Below are 27,075 nucleotides of genomic sequence, written 5' to 3'. Positions count from 1 at the left end.
GAAACTATTAAAGGAAAGTGGAGGATTGTGCCCTCACAATTGTCAACAATGGTCCAGAAGACAATTCAAACACTCTTTGAAAGTTTAACGTACTTAAGTTGTGTTTCATGTTTCATCTGTGTAAAAGGACAGCCGACACTTGTTTCGCCCCAAGAGGCCTATTAAGGCCGTGGGCTTTTTCAAGGCAAAATCGGGTGTTCAGTCAGGTCGAATTCATGATTCTAATGAAGGCCGTTGTTTAAGTATCTGCGGTCCGGGATACCGACGCTGCGTCATCTAGATGCATCGTGCGACAGCTCAAATCCAGCTCCTGGTCATCGTTGATGCCTCCTGGACCTCGTGGCTGAAGAGACAAACTCACCTTCTTCACCTTAAAGCACTCAACATCGCCTGATTCCTTCCTGGTTCCTTCCTGGTCACTGGCTAGTGACCCAGACTCTGTCCCCTCTGCTTTCAGGTTCTTCACCCTTGGATCCATCCGGACACTTTTCCTCTGGTCACCTGCAGAACTTCTTTGCAGCTCTCCATAGAAAAGGACGACAAAACCTGACACGAAAAGACACCTATGCACCCGGCTTCCCTGGGTGAGGTAACTTGAGTACTCCGGTGCTCCCGTGGGTCTTGACTCTTGAAGTGACCTAGTTTAAAAGGGTTCCATCCAAGTCCATCCGGAAGTGTTCTTAATCTTTAACTTTTTAACTTTTACGAACACCATAGAAAGTCAATGGGAACCCACACCTGTGTTTAGATACTGCACGCGGCTCCCGTGGGTCTCCTACTTCCTAACAACTGGTTGGTTAGGGTAGCCCCAGCGATTTTACAGGTCCTAGGCCTGCTTTCTAACTCTCACGTGGTACTTATACCACTTTCTTAGTATATGGTTAGTGAGGCCCCTAGGGCATAACGTATACAGTGCAACTTATTGTGTATTAACTGTGTGATTTGTATTGTATTTTTACCTTTGACATCATAAAGAGTGCAGAGGGGTTGTGTTTAGATTAAATACATATATATTTGATATGTACCTTGTGTGGTGTCCTTACATTTTGTATTCAAGGGATTATATATGGTAAAACAACTTGCTTAACTCGCCTACTGAAGTCTTAGCCTGAAGACTGCTGGTTCATGCTACCACTAGGATTGTTGACTTTACAACCACCATCAATAAGGGTCGATTAGACTGCTGCACGGTGCCCGCTAGAACTAGTGGACATCATATGCCAGGCTAACATCTCGCATATGTCAGTTCCCATTTTAATATAAAATCATAGCAACAGCAAGAATGCCTGGTGTGGGAATGGTATGAGCAATTTGTGGTACTGTTAGACACTCGTATGAAACTCTAAGTGAGGCTGAGGCTTTATTCTTTAAGTACCGAACACAAATAAATCCTTATTGTCCATAATAAGTATCTGTGAATACGGTAGGCTCAGATATTACTATGGAAGAATACTCTGTTGTGTCTGTCTGTGATTGCTCTTCTGGGGTGTTGTATAGTGCTCCATCATTTTGCCTTCACACAGGCCCTGAGGCCTGGCCTTACCCCTGGGGGGGTGAAACTTTCTGTCAGTGACAACCCCAAGGTAAACCCCCAGAGAGGGTAAAAACAGCACAGCAGCCGCCAGACAGCAGAGTCACCAGGTTGCATCGGAGGCCATTCACTTTAGTCACTGCCAGGTACATTGCACACACCTTGCACCTTTAAATGTCTACGAATGATACCACCTTGAGAGGCAGCTTGCAACATATCGCACCGAGGGATGTGTCTGTTGAGGGTGAGATCTATACACTTCGGGCGCTGCTTATTGCAACATACAGTCAGGCTGGATCACAGTGCCTCAGGGACCCCCTCATAAAACCACTGCACCTGAGCCAATCTTATCCTTGCCAGTTGCAGGGTATGTGTACTTGTGGCCAACCGAAAATACCGAATCAGTAAATTACCGAATCCTAATATCCATGTAGGGAGCACTCAAGTGAGTGCATTTTTCATTTAAGGATTCGTTATTTACCACCAACTACAAGTTGGTGGTAAATATCGAAAACCTTTAAAAAATAAATTTTGTGCTTTTTTAAAGTGCCATGTGGCAGACATATGCCCTTAGGGCATGTATGTGTGGCACATGTGCACACATGCACGATTCAGGGGTGCAACAGTGTGTCAATGTGACACCCTGCCACCCTTGGATATGTTTCCCCAATTACCGATTTGGTATTTACCGAATTGGTAATACTGAATGGCTTCCCATTCATTCCTATGGGCCTCCAGGCCCATAGGAATGAATGCAATCCCTGGCGGCTCCAGCAGCCGATGAGGGCCAACCACGCCCAGAGGAGAAAGGGACATTGGCTCCACAAAGCCCCGGCACCAGCTGAGCACTAGGTCGCGACCTCCAGGACCCACACTGCAACTCCAGGACAGGCCCGAATGCGTCTCAGGAGTCAGCAGCCACACATACACCACAACCAGCCTTAGTGACAGCCGTCCTGCGACACCAGGGTCGCGGAACCAGTCTGATGCTCCTTAGGTACGGGTCGGGCATAGGTCTCACAGTGCCCTCAAGTGAGGTAGGCCCCTTGAGGTTGCCTACCACCCCACAATTGACCTCCACTGCCGGAATCCAGTCAATTGCAGTTTGGGGGATAGAGAAGGGATCCCCAGTCGATCCCACCCAGGAAACAGTGTAAATCAGCCAATATTAGACAGGATGGTGCAGAATATTGACGAGGCCCCAGAAGAGCCCCTCAAGAAGGCGTACCGTCAGCCATGCTCAATGGCCATGCCCCCAGTACATACTACATCCTTACCACTCGCGTGCTGAATACATTTACTACACTTTTTCTTTGTCAGACATGTGGATTTTTCACTGTACCTATGACCTCGGTGATCTAACATTAAAAGCAGCACTCTGAAAATTGTTCCACACCTACTTGTAAATGCTGATTGATAAGTGTTATTGACACTCGTGCCCTTGTTGGTACACTTCTTTTCAATTATCCTGTTTCTAGGCATACTATAATTTAAATAGAATTTGCTCAAATAGCTGCTGCACACTTCTTAGCTTTTACTTCAGTATTGAGTGTTGACACACAAGGTTTGAAAGAGACTAGTTTTCATCAATGAAGCATACTTACAAATTACTTTATTATCATCTGTACTGCACATCTCAACAAAACTTTATAACAGCTGTCAATAGGACTAGCTGAAAACAATGCAGGAACACGTATTCATATACATATGCTCCTTTTATCAGGAACACTTATCATGCAAGTCTTGACAAAGTGGGGGTCTTTGTCACAGAGTTTCTAAAACACTTGCTACCTTAGCTGAGCCTGCTTCTAAGCATTACTAATTTATTTTTACAGACAAGAGAATAAAGAACTAAGAGGTTGTGAGGCATAAGAATCTATTTCCTGCTACTTCAATAATCAAGTTATTACCTTTGCACACTTGACTCGCTAAAGTTAGCGATTGCAAGCAGAGAAGTCATACTCCAGGGTGTAATAGAGAGACTGCGACTCAGATGCAGCATAGCATAATATTGTCAAATCTGTGTCTCTTATAGAGACTAGGGGCATCATTTAGGGGCAGGCGTGGCTTTAGCACTGGTGGCGCCCAGTGTGACAGTGTTTGTTGGCACCCTCCATTGACCACCTCCGCCACAGATTTTCTCACTATCCCCCTTTAACCCCTTGGGCGCGGCCGCGATTCTGCGCCTGTGCGGTACTTTTATCGAGTGGGCAGGTTCATGACAGCCCCCAGCCGTCATCAGCACACGCCCACCGTGGTGCATGACGGCCGGGGGCCGTCAACAGCATGGAAGGGGTTAACAGTGCCCCTCAAGTCCCCATAACCACTCTCTCTCAGATGCATTTAATTTGTTTTTTAGCACCACTCATACCAATGTAAGGTGTCAAAACACATTACATCACACACACACACACACACCCACACACACACACACACACACACACACACACACACATTACACAGACAAAATCAATCATACTTGTGTAAATCAGTGTATAGGAAATATGACATAAGACAGAGGACAATAAGCTGCAAGAGTCACATATCATTCATACTGGTGGACAGTATAGTTTAAGAGTGCTTGATCTGGAGAAGCATAAACTCGTAATCTAAAATGTAACACCATGGTTGTGGGTTCTCTTTAATAATAAGAATTGATTTCTAACCAAATGAACCCTTTACCCAACATTAGGATAATGAAAAACTGAGGAAAAAATCATAACACTCTAACATATACCCTGCAGTTTGCATGCAGCTCTTTGATGACAGTTAATAGCTCACTGTTCCATGTTAGGAATATAATGTACAAACTGCAAGAAACAAAGGATCTCTCTGACTAAAGCAACAACCCACAGACTTACTTACATTATACGCACTTGAAATGCATGATATACGTTCTTTGCAGCAGGCACATCAACCCTCTGTACTACCTTACGATGAGTCCACCTTCCACTAGACAAAACTGTGATCTATCTCAAGAAAGAACATTAATCAGGGGAGCTGTCTAGACATTGTTATTGTTTCCTGAAAATTGCTGGAGCAAGGAACGCAGCAGGAGGTGCTTGTAAAACCATAATATTCTTACAAAAAATGGTGCCCCCCCCCCAGCTCGGTTTAGAGGGCAGTATGGAGCAAAAGCCTCAAAATAACTCCATCTCTCACAGTCCACACCGTGTTCATGCTTTGCGCATCCTATTTCCACCTTCATTTACCTTTACCCTGAGCCCCACCCTGCTGGCATCAGTGCAGCCCTCGCCCATACCACAGACTGTAGGTTTTGGCCTCTGAGAGAATGTTTTCAAGTACCCATGGTGTACAGCATCACTAAACCCATTGGCAAAGCCAATAGGACTGAAAGGCAAGACCTATTAACTTTTCCAGCATTGCTAAAACCATTTGGCAAAGCCAATAGGACCCAAAGGCAAGGCCTATTGACTTTTCCAGCATCGCTAAAACCCATTGACAAAACCAATAGGATCCAAGGGTAAGACCTATTGACTTTTTCATCATCGCTAAAACCCATTGGCGAAGCCAATAGGACCCAGAGAGAAGACCTATTGACGTTTCCAATGCTGTTAACTGATTTCCTCAATATTTTGCTGTTCTATACAAAAAATACCAGCTTGGGCTGATTTTTGAACTTTTTGTACTGGCATGGCCTTAAAAAGAGTGCCAGGGGGATGAGTAAAATTACCTGGTGGCAATCCTACCTTGCTAAGACACAATCGAAGACATTTGGGCAATGGTCTTGTGCAGCAACTGCATTTTATGGTCATATCTTCACCAGATGCTCGAACTGTTGTAAATGTGTTCAAAGGATATGCTTGTGGAGTTATTTAACACTGTGAGCCATGCAATAACTAATCACCTTACACGGAAAACCATGCAATTATCTCATAGAGAAGATGGCTGCAATGACGCTTTGCAATGCTGCCACTTGATATGTCAACATCGTTCTGTGACTCACGGCTCTAATCTAATGATGCTGAGCTATGGTGATATTGTGAAGTGTCCTGAAGTCCATTGCGTAAGGCAGGATCGCACACAGGAGACGAATATTGTTTGTGTGCTTCTAGCTGATATTTAAATTACTTATCAGCAATTCCGCTGCTCTCCCTCTTTCCAGTTACCACAATAAGACCATCATTACTAGCTAAAAATGTACAGTTAGAGTTAAAGCCCCATAGAATGGGCAATTATCACATGAAACTGATTTTTCCACTCACCAAATCCATACAGATTTAACAATATAAAGCATAAGTGTACTGTGTACCTGGTGTGAGTAGTGGTAAATGTATGCAAGGACCACTGAGTGGGTGGTTTGGGGAAGGGGAAGGTTTGTCAAGGAGAGCATTCATGACTTGCCCCTGTCAAAGAAACAAATCACTGGGAATTAGGACTGGCTGCTGTGGCAAAACCCTCATGGGATTTGACCATACAGAATTAAAGCCCTATAACATCAGGTTTCATTCTTCTACACCTGAAGGAAACAGGTGTGCGTAAACCCGCCAACTTAGAATCAGGTGGAGCAGAATTAGAGTGTCCATTACACTCCTCTTGACCTGTAATGAGGGCCTGGGAGGTGAGCCAGCATCATAAAGACAGGTACTCTAATGCATTAATCCACAAACCAGAAAAGTTTTAAGCCCCTCCTAGACCTTTCAAAAGAATAATATCTGGAACACGGTAGGAGGATGACTTTTTAAGTAGTGTGCCCATGTAGGGGCACACAATGCAAACAGTCTGGATGACCCTTATTGGTCTACAAGGCTTACTTTAACCCCTTTGACGCTAATGACAAAGCCAGCTCGTCATGGGCGTTACCTGCGCTGCGCGGATGACGAGCTGGCTTTGTCACGTTACGCGGGATTTTTAAAAATGCCGCGCACAGCGGGAAAAGCCGCCGCAGCGATGCGGTTAATATTCCCATGTGCTCCATTAGTGGTTATGTGATCGAGCAGCTTTAGGCTTATCAGAAGGGAGTGTTAAGCATTTTGTTTCACACACAGAGTCAATATATGGTTTCACATACTCAAGAAGAATTCCAGGACCAATTTATAAAAAATAACTTAGATTTTTATACATTTTTAGGCATCAAGATCATCAGAATCAGGTAAGTACTTTCGGAGAAATGCATTTTACAAAGAAACAATAAAATGCTAAAATAGCGGTTTTGGAGGTATGAGCCTGGAACGCAGTAATTTTATCCTATGGGAGGAAAGACACGTACTGGATATATATACTTGCAAGCGTTTGTCGAGGGTGCCCATTAGTACTTAATGTGCTTGGGACCCAAGGTCCTAAGAAGCACCAGCAGTTCAGGTTTATCTGCCCTGGTGTGTTTGGGTGCAGAGGTGCTGGTCATGTTGGTAGCCATGAGCGCTATACAGTTTAGTCTAAAGTATCTGTAACAAAAAAGGCTGCAAGTGGGGACTTGAGGACAAGTCTGGCAGAACCTAAAGAAAGACTTGGTTCTAGAAAGGGACGCAGTCGGTTTTCATGACTCAGGGCAGTGGGTGTGTAGAGGTGTTTGGCCGGCTGGCCCCTTGAGGTGGTAGCTTTCATTGTTCTCGGTCATGACCTGCAGAGGTGAGAAAAAAAGACAGCAGGGCCACTCTCCATGTGAGCCTCATCGGTCTTGATTTCCTTCTGTGGTCAGGTCGATTTTGACAGTGGCGGTGTCCAGGCTGGACACTCAACCAGCCTTTGTTGGCGGCAACTGCTCCAGTGTCCAGGATATTGGTGCAGGGGGGCCCCTGGAGGGTCTAGCATCTCGCAACTCTCTGGAGAGATGTGCTGGCCTCCTGGTGAGATGTTCTCTTTGTGGGGCTGATGGCCAGCAAAAAAAAAGTATCTAACAAGTGCAGTCGGTGCCTGTAGATGCAGGACGATGGCTCCTCCACCTCCAGGGAGATGCTAGGTGGTTGTTGAAGCACTGGACAGACTTACAAGGGTTTGGGGAGGATGTTTGGCCTCTGAATGAGTTGGCCGGGCAGTTTTGAGGTTATCAGCAGCTAGGCAGGGTTTGGCAGCAGTTTTGGAGCACATCTTCTGTTCTTGCAGTGTCCATTCTTCTTGTCCTTTTGTTCCCACATAGACAAATCTGAAAGTCTGGTGTTGTGTGTATCCCTAAATGCTGCAGTTAGGCTGTGTTTAGGGCAGTAGCCAATAAGCAAACTACCCTGGGGTGTCTAATTTACTATATAACCACTTCCTGCAAGGAGTGGCATAATCTTGACCCAGGCTCACTAGTTCCACCAAAACCAAGATGATGAAATCTTTCTTCTTCTGTCCATTTTAGGTGACCACCTTAGGAGTGTGCTTAGCCTGTAATCTCAACCTGTTTGGGCTTTATTGTATTTTTTGTTGTTGAACCTATGTGTTCACTTAATCCTTTTTTCTGTTATTAAATGTGTTCATTCTCTTTTTTTGAAAGCATTGCACTCTAGCCTATTCATTTGTAAGTCTAATTTGTTGTTTATGTCACGCCTAGGACTTGTCCAAAGATATAATTTGGGATAGTCAATTCTTTGTATTATTTCTATCAAAACTGAGTTTGTGGTCTGTTGATGTATCAGTTTATATGTTGTTCTTGTGAAAACGATTATAAATTTACAAATAATTTAGTTTTCTTTATTGGAAAAATGAACCCTCAAAATAAAAAAAAGAAATAAAAACAAATGTTTCTGGGCCACATTAAGTTGTCGAGTGTGCTCTAATAAAATATTGATCAATTAAAAATCAGTACTTGCTTGTGTGCTTGTTAATAATTGGCCTAGCCTTACTGATTATGGGTCAAATCCCTCATTAGTTATTTAGCCTATAAGTGTGACACGCCACCTATCTAAATTCCCTCCTGCTCTGATGCCAAATGTGCCTCAGGGCAGGGGGTGGTCATTCCCAGCCCTGGGGGGAAGGCATTGTCGCATTTCAAAGGATAGAGGCTTTGAAGCTTCTGTCTTTTAGATGCTAATCTTCTAGCCATTCTGCTAGAGGAGGTGTGATCACCTTCTGCCGAACAGGCATTGTTTCTGGCCTCAGAGAGCACAGGCTCTCACCCACAGAGGGCCAGAAAATTGTCTGTGGCGGCAGGATGGAAGTTACCCATTGGCCAGAACACTCCGTGACTAGTAGGTTTCCAGGGGGCACCTCCAAGGTGCCTTCTGGGTGCATGTCAGAATAAATCTGGTTCTGGCATCAGTACGGATTTCTTCAGACAAGATATTTGATACCAAACCTCAGTATTTTCAGTGAAGCCATTATGTAGCTGAGTAACTCGTAATGACCTGTGCCCAGTAGATACCTTAATATGGCTTTGTGATCACTTGCTATGCTTAGCAAAGGAACTCAGCATTACAGGAACACATCTGTTCAGGCAGATGTGCCCTCACATGTAATATAATGCACCCTGCCTCCAGGCTCTGGGTAACGGGTGCACCATTTACTATGGACTTACAAGGTGCTAAAGTCCTTGTCATTTGGGGTACAATTGAACATTTGACATGTTTTCAGGAAAAGAGCACTGGTCATGGGCCTGGTCAGCAGGAACTCAATGTCATACCAATCAACAACAGTACCAGTGAGCAAAAAGTGGGGATGGCCAAGTGAAAAAGTGGAACTTTCTTACACCCCCCCTCTCCAAAGAAAGAGAATGATACTAACCTTTCCCAAGAGAGTCTTTTTTCCCTAAGTAGCAGAACCTTTAAAGGTCATCTAGATTGGCATGTGCGACTCAGGCCTTTGTTGCACTATAAAGTCTATTCCCTGTAGGGAGATGGGCCATCTCAACAGTTTGTTGTTTTCACCTTTCTTTTTTATGAGCCATCTGAGAGGTATGTGGTCATTTTGAACAAGGAAATGAGAACCAACCAGTTCTGGTCTCAGCTTATTCAGGGAGCAAATCACAGTGAATGTTTATTTCTCAATAGCAGTCCAACGTTATTCCCCTGGAAGTAATCTACTGCTAATAAAAGCAACAGGCTAGTCCTGGCCATCATCGTTGGTGTGCGATAGAACTGCTCCTATCCCATGCTCAGAGGCATCAGTCTGCACAATGAACTGCCTTGTATAACCTGGAGCTGTTACAGTTGGTGATGAGCACACTGCTTCCTTCGGTGTGTCAAAAGCCTTTAGACAGCTCACCATCCAGTTAACTTTCTTTGGTTGCTTTTTGGATGTCAATTTTGTGAGGGTTGCCACAATACTACCATACCCCTTCACAAACCTTCTGTAGTACCCAGTTAAGCCAAGGAATACCCTCACTTGAGTCTGGGTTGACGACGGATGTGTTGAACTTGGCCTCCACCTACAAGGTGGCCCATGAATACAACTGATCCCTGTCCTGTCTGGCACTTACTGGCCTGGAAAGTGTGTCTTGCCTTCTGCATGGCCTCAAGTACAATTCCAAGGTGGATCAGGTAATCCTGCCAAGTGAGTTATAGACAGCGATTTCATCAAGATATGCTGCACTAAAAGACTCCAGCACAGCCAGGAATTGTTCATCAGCCGGCTCATCTGGGGTCAATAATGTGTATTTCTCTTTGGCTTCTAGGGTGAGATCAATCTGCTAGTATCCTGAGGTTAAGTCAAAGGTACTAAGAAACTTGACTGAACCCAACCTGTCACTTAGTTCATCAGCTCTTGGGATAGGATGTGTGTCAGTCTTTGTGACTGCATTGGGACCCCTGTAGCCCACACAAAACCTCAGCTCTGGTTTACTTCCTTTGGAAAGAGGTTTGGGGGCTAAGACCACTGGGCTGGCCCAGGACTCTGAGGGTTCAATCACCCCTAACTCCAGCCTCTTGCTAACCTCAGATCTACTGCTTTCTTTAAATTGGTCAGGCTGCTTGTAAATTTCGTTTTAGACAGGAAGGCTGTTCCAAGTCTCCACATAATGTTTGCACCAGGTTGTCTGATCAGGTGTTAGGGAAAAGAGCTCATACTACTGTCCCAGGACTTGCCTGCAGTCAGTTTGCTGTTGGGCCGTGAAGGTGTATGACAAGGCAACTCCATTAACAGACCTATCTTTAGGATTGTAAGAGAGGAGTTCAGGCAGTGGTTCATTCTCTTCTTTTTGATCCTTATCAGTGACCATGAGCTGAATCACAGCCTTGTCATGAAATGTTTAAGGTGATTCACATGGATAACCCTAAGGGGTTTCCTGGAGGTGCCAAGGTCTACCAAGTAGGTGACCTCCCCTTTGTTTTTCAAGGCTAGGGTAGGGTTCACACAGTTTGTCCTGGAGGGCCCTAGTTGCCACAGGTTCTAATATCCATATGTTCTGCCCTGGCCAAAACTCAACCAGTGCAGCCTTTTGGTCACACTATTGCGTCTGTAGCTCCTGGCTTGTTCCAAGGTTGTGATTTGTGTTTTCTATGTACTCAGCCATCCTTGAGCGAAGGCAAAGCACATAGACTATTTTGAGAGGCTTCTCTCAGCTTTCCCTAACCAGACTCAGTCGACTTCTAACAGGATTGCTAAACAGAAGTTCAAAGGGACTAAATTCCACTCCCTTCTGTGGCACCTCTCTGTAGGCAAAAACATGCATTTTAATAGGACATCTCATCTCCTCCTGAGTTTGTCAGGGAGTCCCATAATAATGCCTTTCATGGTCTTGTTAAACCTCTCAGTAAGGCCAGTTGTTTGTGGATGATATGGGGTGGTGAACTTATATGTTACTGCACACTGTGCCCACATTTCAGTTAGGCAGACATGAAGTTCCTATCTCTGTCTGAAACCACCTCCTTGGGGAAACCCACTCTAGTAAAATAAATGCTGAAGAGTGGTCTTGCAACTTCAGCAGCAGTGCCAGACTTAAGGGGAATAGCCTTAGGAAATCTGGTGGTGTGATCCATGATTACCAGAATAAATCTGTTGCCTGAAGCTGGTTGACAGTCCAGGGAGCCAGCAATGTCAACCCCTACCCTTGCAAAGGGAACCACTGGTAGTGGGATTAAGGGAGTCTTTAGTTTGTAAACTGTCTTGCCACTGACTTGATAGATAACAATGGAACTCCTTGACTTTCTGGGACATGTTTGGCCAGAAGAAGTGGGCAACCAACCATTCCATGTTTTAATCTGGCCTAGATGCCCAGCTAGAGAGATGTCATGGGACAAAGTGAGTAGAAACTCCCTTTACAAATGAGGCACTACACTCTCCTAGTGGCACCAGGTTTGGCATCTCTGGCTTTAGTGTAAAGGAGTCCTTCCTCCCAATACGTCCTGTGGGAATCGCAGACATCCCCACTTTTCCGTGCGGCAGCTTGCTGTTTTAGGCTCTCAGGAGAGGGACAGGTTGTTTTGTCCCTGGCACAGACCTTTCCTTGAGGGTAACCTTTGTTTTAGGAGCTCTGCAGTGTAAGGCCCAAGTTCCGGAGGCTCAGTTTCCTCAAGGGTTCACAGGTCTTCTTCCTGAGGAGTGGGGACCTGAGCTTGTGTCTTTTCATGTTTTTTTTAACAGTTTTTATTTGCATTTAAATTTTATAAACAACATTACCCCCCCCCCCCCAACCCCCACCCTCGCAGAACAGGTAACAAAATCTTAAATGTTATTGATTATAACAAATATGAAGAAAAATATATACATTTGTCCAGTGAACATGAAGCTAACATACTAAGAACAGAGCAGAGAAAAAAAAGGAAAAGAGAGACAGTGAATATAAAACCTAAGCGATTCAAACATTTCATTCCTCTTGCATCCAGTCTAACAGAGGTGCCCAGATCATCATTCCCTTATTCCGCTTTGTCCTCCCTTTGTTTCTATAAATCGCCACTTACAGGTTGCAGGTTGCAAACAGCCTAGTTCTCCATTCTACAAACGATGGTGCTAATGGATCTATCCAGGCTGACGTGATGCACAGTCTGAGAACAGCCATAGCTACGAAGATAAGCCCATGCATTGAATGTGGTCGGGGTATGTTGGACGTACCTAATAGAATTTCTTCGGTTGATATGTTAATACGGCAATGTGCGAGGTTGGAAAGAAAGTCAGAGATTGTCGATATAATATTCCCTAAGTCGGGACATGTAGCAAACATGTGAGTTAAATCTGCTGATGGAAGGGAAAGCCTCCGACAGTGTGTCCTGTTTCCGTTCCCCCATTTTGCCAATTTGTCTGGGATATAATAGAGTGAAAAAAATGTTTTATAAAATTGTGCTTGGAGTTTCATAGACATTAGGGTTGATATTGACATCTCCAAGGCTTCCAAGGAGGTTCGTGGTGAGATGCCAAGTCTACTTTGCCATGCCTCAGTATGTTTCGTCTGGCAAAAGTAAATTAAGCCCTTCATATATCTCGCCAATTTTAGGGGTTTTTATGGATAATAATTTGTCCATAGTTTGCCACGATTGAAATTTAATGCGACCTCCCCCCTTTCTTTAAAATAAAACCCCGCACTTGGAGGTATTTGAAGAAATCTCTATTAGATAGTTTGAACTCGATTTTTAGTTCCTCAAACGACTTGATACCATTCACAGAAAAGAAGCACCCAAGTTGTTTTATCCCTAATTCGGCCCATCTATTCGATACTAAATCTTGAAATATTTCCGGGAGATCCAAATTCTGTATTATAGGTGTATAGAAAGAGTACCGGCCTAAACCAACTAGTTTTTTAACATTCCGCCATACTTTAACAGCGCTAGAAATAGTCTTGAATTTCACCTTTTTTAAAGTAATCATCGTTTGAGTGGCGCCATAAGCAACCTGCATAGCCATCTCCCAGAATAAGTTTTTGCGGAGTGGGAATATTACTGACGTTGGTGTATTCATTTAAAAGGTATGCACTGTATCTCAACAATGTTGCCCAATAATCCAGTTAAAGTTTGGCAGTGCCCATCCTCCCTGATCTCTAGGTAAAGTGATCCACCTGAGTGCTCTTCGTGGCTTGTGATATCCCCATATAAAACGTGAAAACAAATTATCTATATTTTTAAAAACTATTTGGGAGAATTCTAGGTTTATTGTGCGAAAAAAATAGAGAAACTTCGGGAAAAATAACATTTTGACGACATTAACTCTCCCCTCAATAGTGAGCTGTAAATTATGTAGGCGCAGTAGTCCCTTCTTGGTGCGCCTTATGAGAGGGTTAAGATTATCGTCAACCATGTTTGCGATATTTGCGTCAATACTCACGCTGAGATAAATTGCTTTATTAATTATACGTGGATATTGCATCGTAATTTTATTATTTATGATGATCTGGGTTTTACTACGATTTAGTTTATAACCCGAGACTTTGCCAAAAGCATGGGCTTCTCGTTCTATCCACTTAATGGAGTTATTGGGGTCACCTGTGATAATAGCTATATCGTCAGCAAATGCCAGACATTTGGTTTCTACGTTACAGACTTGAATTGGGGGAATTGAATTGTTATTTTCCAAATTGTGAATAAATACATCAATATAGATAGCAAATAGGAGGGGCGAACAGGGACAGCCCTGTCTTGTACCCCGCGTGATGGCAAAGCTTTCAGATAGAGCCCCATTGATTAATCCATGGGCACTGGGGTTTACATAAAGCTGTGGGACTGCTGTTAAATAGTGTCCGCCTATCCCACAGTTTGATAGGGCCGCCCAAAGGAATTTCCAGGAGACCCTATCAAACGCTTTCTCTGCGTCGAGCAGTATGAGGGCCATAGGGTCTCCTGTCACCCCCGTATAATCAAAGAGGGAAATAACCCTTTGTATATGATCAATCGTAGACCTTCCGGGAACAAAGCCATGTTGTCGTTCTGAAACAATATTGTGAATTACGGGTGCCAATCAATCTGCCAGTATTTTTGAATATTTTTTAAAAATCCCCGTTAATCAGTGTGATTGGTCGATATGAGCCTAATTCTTTCTCATCTTTGTTTTTTTTAGGAAATACTATTATCTTGGCAATGGACCACGACCTAGGTGGGTTCCCTCCGGAGAAGGTAGTTTGGAAAAGGGAAATTACGATATTCTCAATTTGAGGGGCGAATTTTAAGTAAAATTCAGTTGGAATCCCATCCATGCCCGCTGCCTTTCCATTAGCCAGGCCCTTGAGTGCTAAAAGTATTTCGTCATAAGTGATTGTACCATCTAATATCTCCTGATCAGTAATTTCCAAGTGTGACGGGGTAAATGATTACAAATACATATTGGGATCACCGCGTTCGGTATTATCCTCGGGATAGAGGTTCTTATAAAACCTCTGAAAGGATGTTCTTATTTCAGATGGATTTGATCTTAAACCCAAATCCGGGTCCCTAATTTCTTTAATTAGAGCAAAAGATATCTCTTCGCAGGTTCTGACAGCTAGTTGGTGGCCCGTTTTTTCCCCTAGCTCATATATTTTAGCCTTGTTGACATTAGCTTTAATAGCTGCTCTATCAATTAATATTGCCAAGATCTTATTCTTAGCGATAGCCACTTTGCGCTCTGCATTAACAATTGGGTTACCTTCCTGTATTGTTTTAATAAGTCCTTCTTCTGCTTTACGCAGATCTTCTTCTAGTGAAGCCATTTTTAATTTTTCGGTTTTATTGTGGTGAAAGGAAAATGTCATTGTTTCGCCCCTAACTCCTGCCTTCAGAGTGTCCCAGACTATGTGGATGGAGGTAGACCCGATATTATCTGATAAGAAAGCGGGGATCCATGTTCTCATATGCAAATTATATGCTTTATTATATAGCAAAGCTCTTTCGAATGTCCATATATTTGTGTTAGATTTTTCAGGACCCTTCATTAGATTAAGCTTAAGCGGGTTGTGATCCGACAGAATTCTAGGTAGTTTATTGATTTGACATGTAGAGCGTAAGCTATTCGAAAGAAGCATATAGTCTAATCTTACATGTTTTGAATGTGGAGATGAAAAATAAGTGTAACCAGGGTCGCCCGGGTGATCCATGGCCCAGCCATCTAGAAGGCCGTGTTGTAAACATAGGTCTTTAAGAGCGAGAAAAACCTTTAGTTTCCTACCTTGATAAATAAACCCAGGATCTGTGGACCAATTGCAGGGTAAATGAATATTAAAATCTCCACAGAGAATCAATGGAAGGGGCCAGTGAATTAGTTAGTTGGACATCTTAATCAATACCTCCGGGTCGTCAATAATATCCCCATATATTATACATAATGTGAATTTGCCTTCACCGTTATTGAGATGGCATTCTGTAATCTCTTTTCTTCTGGAGATTTTAATTATTGTTCCAGGCTCCAAGAGCTCTTTTTCACCAATTATGAATGGCTTCTGTCTGTATTTCTCCTGGTTACTGGGCCAAACAGCTAGGATAGCCAAATCCACCCACCAAGATTAAAAATGCTTTAGTATTCGGTTTGGCCTTGTAATGGCACACCAAGGATCCCATCTTGAGACTAGCAACCCGTGTGGGTGCTAGACTAGTGGTAACCCTTTTGGGACAAGTAGAGCCCCCAGTTTGGTGACCATTCTGCTTACAGAGATGGCACCATGCCTTCTTGAAAACTAAGTTTTTGCCCTCGTACCTACCCTTATATTGGGAAGCGTCTCTGGCCCATCCTCATGAACAGATGTTTAGGGGCCTTTATAAGATTCTTTGGGTTTTCCCATGGGGGGAACAGTAAAGCCTTTCTGTTGGTCACCCCCACCCTGGGTATTTCTGGGCACTCTTGTTTTGACCGAATGGCCAGCCTTCTTCCCCAACTCTTGAGAAAAGTCAAACCCTAAGTACACTAGGTACTGATGCAGGTTTTTAGAAGTACACTTACTTAACAGGTGCTCCATCATTTTCAAATTATAGAGCCCATCATAATCTTGCACCTTACTGTCTTTCAACCAGCCACCTAGAGTTTTGACTGAGAAGTTAACAAAATCTACCCAGAACTGATTAAAGGTATTGTGAGCCTCCCTGAATTTGACCCTGTACTCTTAAGTGGTGAATCCAAAGCCCTCAATTGGGGTATCCTTCATGAGGTCATAGCACTCAGCATCTTCCTCATTAAGTGTCAGGAGTCTATCCATGCATTTTCCTGAGAATAACTCCCACATTGGAGAGTCCCAGAGTTGGTGTAACGTCCTTATTTTACAAGCTCTCTCAAAAGACTGTAAACCTCTTTGTGATGTCATCGCCCTCCACATATTTGGGGTCAATCCCTTTGGGGATTATGGAGTCAAAAGTTTCCTCTATCTCCTTATTTACTTTGCTGCCACCATCCATGGGTGTTAGACCCATCTCGGCCCTCTCTCTTCTCTAGCCAGGATGTTGGCTTCTAGGGCTACTCTTATGGCTAATCTCTTAAGAAATATCTATTGATCATCTAGTTCTTCTATGTGCTGTGACCTATCCCCAGATGGGAAGGTGTAGGAAAGTGTCTCCATTTGACATGGTCACACCCATTATTTGCCCTAGTACAGATGCTTTTTGACTGAAAGTGAACTGGGTCTCTTCTAACCAGATCCCCAGTGCCAGTGGTTTTTCCCTTCAAACAGGTAAATGTGTAATTGTAATCCTATTGTCACTGACTTTAGCACCCCTGTAAGTCCCTAGTAAATGGTAATCCATGTAAATAGGGTAGGGGTACTAAAGAGGTCCCTAAGGGCTGCAGCATGTATTATGCCACACTAAGGGACCCACACACAAATTGCATACATACTGCCAGTGTATGAAATGGTGCAAACCATTTTGAAAACACAACATGGCACACTCCCTGTGTGTCATGCCAATGCACGCTGCATATACTATATGTAGGTCACCTCTACAGCAGGCCTTATAGCCCTAAGGCAGGGTGCATTATAATTTATGTAAGGACATATCTACATGAGCAGATATACCCCTGTGATGTCTAGTTCCATTGCCACTACACTGCAGGAGTTCAGGAAGCCAAGTTACTCATATGTACTGAGTACTGGTGATTGTAAGTTACCAAGCTACAAAAGGGCTTAACTAAAAATAATGATGTTTGGTATCAAACACCTTGTCCTAATAAAACCATACTGATGCCAGTGGTGTATTTATTATGACATTCACCCAGAGGGCACCTTAGAGGTTCCCCCTGAAACCTTCCAGCCTGCCACCGCAGATACATTTCTGACCCTCTCTTGGGAGACCAATGCTCTCAGCGGTCAGGAACAATGTCTGCTCCAGAGGTTAGTGATCACACCTCCTCCAGCAGGGTGGAAAGTTAATTAGCATATCAAGGCCAAAGGCTACAAAGCCTCTGCCGTCTTTGATATGTGACCCCGGCTTCCTCCAGATCTGTAAAATGCCACTCCCTGCACTGGCACTAGAGCAGGTGGGAAATTTAGATAGTCAGAAGGCTTGTTACAGTATCAGGTTGGGCACAAATGGGCGATCTGAAGTGGGCACTCAAAAAAGGGTTTCACCATCTTGTTTTTGGTGAAAGTACAAACTCTGGGTCATGTTTAAGACTACTCTCCATAGGAAATGGTCTTATAAGGTATGTAGTCACAACAGCTGTTGGTAGCCCATCGGCTACTACCTTATACTCCCTATAACACCCTTAAATTCAACATTCAGGTGGCCCTCTGACATCAGGAACTCAGATTCATCTACTGGGGACCGAAGGAACGTCAAAGAAGAGCAGTCATTGTAAGAACGGAGGATGTTAACACGACTTGGCATCAAACCCTGCCTTGCTGCTAGAACCTCGACAACTGAACAGACTGACTTGTCCATAAGCTGTGCATGCTCCCAAAGCTGAGGAGGACCATTCAGCAACTTAAGCAACCAGGCAGCATCTCTCTTGGGGTGCAGGGCAGCTCCCTGCATCTGTAGGCACCAAAAACATCTTTCTGGTAACCCATGCTGTTTGCCATCGGGCCAGCAAAAGAGCAGCATGACAGGGGGGAGTTCCTGAGGTTCTAAGAGGTCAGCCCCTTCTCTGCCCCTCTCTCTGCCCCTTCTCTGCACCAATATCCTGACTACCGGGCAACTCATGCCCACCATGACTTGTTTGGGTTTAATCCTAACACCACCACCAGAAAAAAAACATACCTGCATGTTGAGAAGCTTCAGGGGAGCCAAGCTCCACACGAGACTGGCCCTGCTATGTTACTTTTCCCACCTCAGCAGGTACCCCAAGAACCGTGAGAGCCTCTAACACTAAGTGACCAGCTAGTCAGCACCTCTGCACCCAACCCACATGGCCCAAATACAAAACACATGCCTGCATCTCCTTGGAGCCAACACATTGAGTTCTGCCGAACTTGTCCCCAAGTTCCCCCTTACCTGATCCCGAAGATTCTGATGTCTAAAATTATATAAACATGTGTGTTATTTTTCTGAATTGGACTCGGATCTATTTTTGAGTGTGTCTCATTCATTAACTCTGTGTGTACAACAAATGCTCAACACTCCCCTCTGATAAGCCTAAGCTGCTCGCCCACACTACCACTTGAGGAGCACTTGGAATTATTAAAGTAGGCACCTGTAAACCAATAAGGGTTGTCTGGACTATTTGCCTGGAGTACCTCTACATTTGTAGCACTACATAAATAGCCAGCTTCCTGCAGAAGGCTCTCCAGGAACATTTTGAGGGTAGAGGTGTCTGCCTGCTACCTCATCCTCTGTGGTGTAGGTAGGGGAACTCTCCCCTGGAGTACTGATAAAAGACTTATGGTCACTGTCCACTTCTTCTTCAAGAGTGTCAGGACTGTTTTTCCAACTGGGCTGCATCGAATTCTGCAAGAGCCTCCTAGAGGCTTGCTTTTATAGGCTTTAAGCAAGTTTTAATTTTGCTGGCTTTGCATAGTAAGCTGCAGATAAGGAGTCAGGTTGAGTTCCTGTACTATCTCCTCTGTGCCAAATATAATTTGAATAGTTGGGACCTTTTTAGTAAAATTGAGAAAAAAATTCTAAAAGACATTTAAAGCTTAAATATCTATTACACTTTTCAAATTTCTAACAGCAATGGACTGGGGATTTAACACATGGCCCTAACAGTTCAGATTAAAATATTTGAAAAAATCTAAAATTCGTAAAAACATTTTTGACTAATGGCAAAGTCTTCTATCCCACTGCTGGACCACCAATGTAGAAAGCAGGCTTTTTATGTAGTGGGCCACTGTAGGGGAACGCCACGAAAAAAGTCCAGACAACCCTTATTGGTTAACAGGGCTTAATTTAATAATCCCATGTGAGTGGTCTATTGTGGTGTGGTCAAGCAGCTTTGGGCTTATCATAGGGGAGTGTTAAGTATTTGTTGCAGACGTAAAGTTAGTAAATGGTATACACGCTCACACTCTAGTCTGTGCTGAAGCTCCACCTACTTGATAACAGTGGGGCCATAACTCCTCCCACTCGGTAACAGTGAAACACCTCCCCATGACAGGATGCCTATTGTGCTGCCTTCCTCTCCTCGAGCTTGGCTCAGCAGCAGGAGGGCAGAAATGTGTCTCTGGTCGGCAGCATCCATTTTGTGCTGCCTGGGTCTAGAAGGCTGGCACCGGATAGACCAGTGACCCTACGAAACTTGCTTCAGAAGGGTGGTATCATACCTCCCACACCAATTACCGGTATGGAGGTATGATTCCAAGGTTTTTGATACCAAGCACAATATGTTTCCTTTCAGCTGTTTTCAAGATAGCATTTACAGCGAGGTTATAATGCACCTCTTCCTATATGTCTGGCTGAGTCCAGACAACCGGGGAGAATAGTCTCCAAAGGCTGCAGAGGGGTTCTGCTCATGCAGTGGCACCCTCTCACTAAAAGCCCAGCACCCTGCCTTCAGGATGGATAAGGCCTGCTATAGGGGTGATTTATAAGTTTTAAGTATAGTGACCTATAAAGTGAACCTATATCTGCCATAAGTGGTGCAAGCATCATCTTACACAGGTTGCAGTAGCAGACCTGTAGTTCCATTTTGCATGGCCTCTCATGGGTGGCATAATACATGCTTCAGGCCATGGGAGGCCTCTGGGGTACCTATGCCCTGGGTACATGGGTACCATATACTAGGGACTGATAAGGGTACCCCAGTATCCAATCTGGAGTGTACCAAAGTACATGCATGACAAATTAAGGGAGAAAGCAGATTTACTGAGGTCCTGATTAGCAGGATCCCAGTCAGACTAGTCAAAAACAGTGAAACATCAAGCAAAATGTAGGGGTAACTATGAGAAGCAGATCCTACTTTCCTACAAACTGTACAACATAATACCTCAGTTTGCATCAATTACAAATACAACAGTATTGGCCTACATTGCCTAAGGTTTAATATCCTAAGCAGTGGCTTAAGTATACATTTTCTAGGTGCACTGTAAAGGCTACAAAAAATAAAAAGGTTCAATTGTGACTGAGCCGTGTGTGAACCACATGGACAAAGTTCCCAATAACTTTCGCAGTGGACGGATGCTGAATATGATACCAGAAAAAGTGCCATGCTGAAACGAAACCTTATCAAGTAAAAACGCTGTTCAGTAGGGATGGGCAGTAGGTAAGGTTCTATATCATTAGTCATCACCAACATGGCATGCATTGCTACTGCTCATTTTCCTCATTCACTCTCGTCTCACAGACTTTGTATGTGATTCATGAGTGTTTTGTTAATGCACTCAGTATTCTGATGATCTCAGCTGACTACCATCCCTGCGATGGCCATCAGTTGGAGTGAGTTGCAATTTGTGACCCACTGCATGAATAGTAATGAGAGGTCAGATTGCAAACCATTCCAAATGGTCACTTTGCACACTTCCCTAATAGTACATAGGTAGGTTTTCAAAATCTCACTGGATTAAAAAAAAATCAGTGTGCAATTTGTGATCACTTTTTGATAAAACTCTAATTGTATATCTGGCCCTCTTTCACATCACGGGGTAATTGACCTCTATGGCAAAAGCCTTTTGAGGCGACATTGAGTGCTGGATCCATTTGGATTCTTCTGAAGATTACAAGAAAGCCACAAACATGGTTGTCTATCTTGTGGCAATCTAAGTTTGTTCTGCTAAAAATATTTACTAGATTAATTTGCTAACCATGTAGTGTTGCATTGACACATGCATTGACACCTGGAAGCTAGTATTAAAAACAACCAGGAGAGCGATGCGATGGTACGAAGTACACGTCTTCCCTGCACCAACTGCACCACCAATTACACCAGCCTACAATGCATTTCATACATTTAGGGAAGCACACACATAAATAAGCATGTGCCAGTCTAACCCTCTTTAAGACACCTTTAACTGAAACAAGACTAGCACACATCTTCACCTTTAACAAAACAAATAATAAAAAAACAAGAACAAAACACTAATGTGCAAAACAACACACAACATATAATAGGAAGAGACCGCTGCACCGTTCCCAGAAAAAAAACATGACAAAATCATTAAAAGTTTGCCAGGTAATTTCCTCAAATAGGAATTATATTCAGTTGACACAGGAGTGTTCCCACTCACTTGTAGATTCTTATACCACATTAGTAGGAACCGCTTCTTCACCTAACACACTCTCCCAGCACTGCGACATCTCTCCTAATATTTTGCGACTCAAATGAGTCCTCCAAAGGTAAATCAACAAACACATCACAATCATCAACCTTGTCATCTAACCTAGAGGATTTCACTTGACACCCAAAATCTTCCTTCTCATCATACACATTACCCTCCACGGGTTTCAAACTGAACCATTTTTAGTCCTCAACACACCATGCAAGACTTCTTTCACCCTAACAGTATCTGACCAACTTGGAGAGCCTTTCCTCAATTTCTTAGGTTGTGTGATCTTCATCCATTGACCCACTTTGATGTCCTTAACACCTTCTCCTATTCATATAGTTGTACATCTTCCCCTTATAGAACATAACGTTCTCTCTTAACTCTTCAAACACTGATTCAGATAAGTTTTTTTACTTGCTCCTCAGCCACGATGGAGACAACCATGACCCAATTTATGTCTCTCATTTATGTTGAAAAGGAAAGTAGCCAGTATGTGAATAATGAATATCACAGTATTACAAGAGAGTGGCCTACACAGCTTTTATCAATACAATCGTTATCTCAAATCCAACTGAATTGACTCATTGATGGACTCATTAAAGTGCTCTACTACCCATTTGCCTTTGGATGGTAAGCCATGATCCTCTTGTATAGAATGCCACATCAACTCAAAAGTTCCACCTCTTTACTCTACAAAATTGTGGACTGTTGACTGCAACGTCTTCTGGTAAAATCTCCCGACAGACAAAATCATCCACAAACTTGATCACACAATCAGTAGCAACCTCTGCTTTGGCTACTTAGAGAAGTAAATACCTACTACTAATGCTCAGCTCTCTAACCGTCCCTAAAAGGTAAATGGACCAGCTACATCCACACCAGTCTTGCGCCAAGGCCCATTCGGTAAGTCGATAGGTTGTGACAAAGTGGAACGCAGTTTGGCAGATTTCTTGCTGACTCTGCACAACTTAGAATCATCTGTCCATCATATCATCCATAATTGCCCACCAATATTGTTCCATCATTCTCTGTTTTTCCCCAGATTTACAGAGCTGCCCTCGCAACTTTTCACCACAGTACATCTTTTCAAGCTGAGGGGGTCAATCTTAGCTCCTCTCAATAGTATTCCCCCTTCCATGGTCAAATCCACTTGAACTTTACAAAACAAGCATACATTGCCTTGGAGTTTGCGTTAAATAGGCCAGCCCTGATTGCCAAATTACGGGCAACAGCCAACTCCATTTCCTTACTCCACCCATCCACAGAGATCCCTTTATGCAAAATCTAAACTCATTCTCTTATATGCATCATTTGTACATATATATATGTATACACAATACTTTATGCTGAAGTTCAACCATGTCTGTAAAGGCAGGGACTGACATACAATCAGCATGAGGGTTGTTATTACCAGGTTTAAATAATCAGGTGGAAAGTCTTGAGGTTTGCCACAAATCTGGAAAGTTTTGATGTAAACATTTTTCCCCCTAACAGTGAGAATACACTAACTGAAGGCTTATGAGCAGCTCAGAGGACTAACGTTTAACACCCCAGAAACACATAGTGATGTTCTGTAGCCCAGTTCAAGGCAGAAGTCCTTTCTTGATTACCGAATAGTGTTTTGCAGCCCCACCTAATATTCCAGAACCACGTCCCAAAATCTATTCATTAGGATCTTGCTGATGACACAACACAGTACTAATGCCTGTATTACTAGAATCCACTGCCACAGTGCCTTCCTGTACTAATGCCTGTATTGCTAGCATCCACTGCCACAGTGCTTTCCTGTACTAATGCCTGTATTGCTAACATCCACCGCCATAATGCAATCCAAACCCTTACCATTGGACTGAAGGAAAGGATCCTGGTCTTGTTCTTTCTAGAGAATCTCAAACGCTTCATTCAGAAAATTACCCCCAGAAAATTTGACATTCTTCTTTAACCCCTTCACTGCGGCGGCTATTCCGCCGCAGTGCTAAGGGGGTGGGGGGCCGCGCGGCGGTCCCATGCTCGTGACGGAACCGCTCCGTCACGGCACGTGGGTGAGCTGTGCTTGTGACGGAACGGTTCCGTCACAGCCCCGCCCGCGCGACAGAACGTTAGCGCAGGCACCGAATTCGCGCCGCGCAGGCGCAGCGAGAGGGCCGTGACGGAACCGTTCCGTCACCAGCACAACCCACCCGAGGCTCGTGACGGAACGGTTCCATCACGAGCATGGGAGGGGTTAATAAGGCTCTGAAAAAGTCAACAAGTGTGGCATAGCTTTTTAAAGTTTTTTAAAAACAATTGAGGAGCCCATTTGAATGTTCCTAAGATTCCAGTGCTCAGACATCTAGGATTGCATTAGTATAACTGTGTTTCGGTTTAATTCCCAAATTTGTAGGTTGTACCTCGGAGCTGGAAAATGAATTGCATGTTGTGTTTTTCTGCCCTGTTTATCAAAAATCCCAGAAAGAAGTGGATTATTCCTCTTTGTAAAAATCTGGGGATTATTCATTGTTTGCAAGCTCATAGAATACTTAAAACGGATCTTTCTCCTCTAATTGTTTTTGCTGTAACAAAATCTTTAGCAGCCGTGTGGAACATTAGAAGGAAATATGTGAACTTTGTTTGAAATAGGATCCAGTAGATACAACTGTATAGTTGCTAGGGAGCTTGACCTCTGATTCTAGATGAGCAGGGCATTTTATCTGACCATGCATTTATTTATGTCTACTGTCATCTACTAGGCTGTGATGAAATAGCTTCCAGGACATGTGATGATTGCAGGTTTTTATTGTGTATTTGAACGTAATGTAGCAATTTTTAAACTGTTCAATCAAATGTGATTTCTTTTACGACAACATTGTCGAAATAAAGATGAAATGATGATGGTTCTGAAAAAGTCAACAAGTGTGGCATAGCTTTTTAAAGTCTTTTAAAAACAATTGAGGAGCCCATTTGAATGTTCCTTAGATTCCAGTGCTCAAACATCTAGGATTGCATTAGTATAACTGTGTTTAGGTTTAATTCCCAAATGTGTAGTGTAATAGCCCAGGACTCAATCTCAGGGCAAATAAATTTACACTTCTCTATTATCAGGGTTAACTCTTTCTCTTTGCCAGATTTGCAACATTCACAAGCTTGTTCCTACTAATGAATATTGTCTTGAAATGCCACCACATGAGTAATTCCCTCTAATCCTTAGGGCCACCTGAATTATGCTGGAGGTAAGGAACTCGTAATGAGACAGGGTTCACTTAATTCTGAGGTTAGAAGAGACATATTATGTGGTTTATCACCAGTCTTTTGTATCAGGGTTACTTCATCATTTTGTCTTTTTTTACAGTGTTAGCACAGCCCCTTCAGAGGTTTCATCTAAACAGCAAAACAAAGATGACCTGTTCCTGCATGGAGAACGGCTGTCACTGAGTGGCAACTCTTGGGGGAGGATTTTTGTGACTTTTGATCTGTTTCACCGAGAAACTATTTTGGTTTGTTAATATCTGCAAACTATGTAGAAGATGATGGAATATGTAGCAAATACAGCATATCCATCATTATGTAGAAAATGCATAATTCCAGTGGCAATGGAAGATCTTTTTCGTGATTCTTTGAGACTCCTATGCTGCACTGGCTAGTCCAATAAGCTTGTTTTAGTACAGGAACATGCACTCTGGAATGCTCCTGTATTCAGAGTGAATACACCTCACTTTCCTCACCAGTAGAATTTGCACGCACACGAGGGAAGAATGCAACCCGGTAACATGATGATTCAGCTTTTTGGCTCCACCACTGGGTCTGAAAACAACCCTATGCTTATCCTGTTCCTCCTCGACAGTTCTGGGTTAACACAAGGAAGACAAAAGTGGGTCTGGTACTCTTCTTCCAAACTTAATGGAACTTGAAAGCCAGTAGTTGAAACACACTGAATGGCGTTGCTAGGCTGATCACTGACACTAAAAGAAACGAGCACATTTCCTCAGCCTTAAGATCTTTAAAGTGGCTACCCTACAAAGCAAAAATACAACTAAAGATTGCTAGTCTGACGCAGAAAGCCCTCCATTTCAAAACACCTGGCTACCCGACTCAAAACTGGAATTATCAGGTGGTAGCAGACCTTCCAGAAGTGCTACCTCATTGCTACTCAAACCGCAGACTTTATGCGAAAAGAAAACAAGACTCAGAGCCTTCTTGGGCACGCCCCCAAGATCTGGAACTCTCTTATTCCAGAAATCTGCAAAATCCCCTACACAGTGGCATTTTTAAAAAATATATATTTTTAGCAATTTTATCCCTTTATTTCACAAGGGCTTATACTATAGATCAGGTCATGACAAATTAATCATACAAAAGACAAGGCAGAATACAGAAAATGCGGTTGGTTTGTATGCATAACATCACACATAAATAGGCTTTAATATTATCTAAAACATCCGGGGCCTTATTTATGAAGGCCTTGCGCCACTGGTGCGTCACTTTTAAAATGGGAAAAAGTGACGCACCAGTGGCGCAAGGCACTCATAAATAAGGCCCCCATTATTTTATCCCAGGGACCTCTTTTACATCACAGAACGGCCTCTTGTTGTTAAGTAATCCAGTAGCCAGATGTGTAGTTAAGTAGATATGTTCATAACAAGTAGAATGGTAAAGAAGGCCCCACCGTGAGCAGCGTCCGGCTGACCACTTATTCAAACCATGCATTCATGAACATTCTAATTACATCGCACACACAGGCTGAGGAGCAGGGAGAAAGGAGATACAGAGTAGGTCAACCTCCTCCCCTTTATTTCCACCCAAAAAATTCACAAGGAAAAAAATGTCAGAAATCACATAAGTCACATATTGTCAATGAAATATGATAGAAAATAGAGACACAGTGGCTTTCAAATAGAAATTAAAAACAATCCTAATGAACAAGTTCCTGCCTTAACTGGATCATGGTTCGTCTGTTTTTTAAATGTCCGTTATTTTAGTATTTTTTTCTTGTTTTTTTTCCTATCAACTGTTAATGTCTAGGATGCTCTGCCTTCCTTATTAAGTAACGTTTCGCCTTGCCTTGTTAAGTTACATTTTGGTTGCATTTATGTACAATCTTATTTGTTCAACATGTTAGCCACTCTTACCTCATCACTCCCCAACTTTTTCCCCCTTCCATTACTATGAAGCG

This window comes from Lissotriton vulgaris, chromosome 11 (assembly GCF_964263255.1).
Source record: "Lissotriton vulgaris chromosome 11, aLisVul1.2, whole genome shotgun sequence".
Taxonomy (NCBI): domain Eukaryota; kingdom Metazoa; phylum Chordata; class Amphibia; order Caudata; family Salamandridae; genus Lissotriton; species Lissotriton vulgaris.
Note: the sequence above shows the minus strand (reverse complement) of the source record.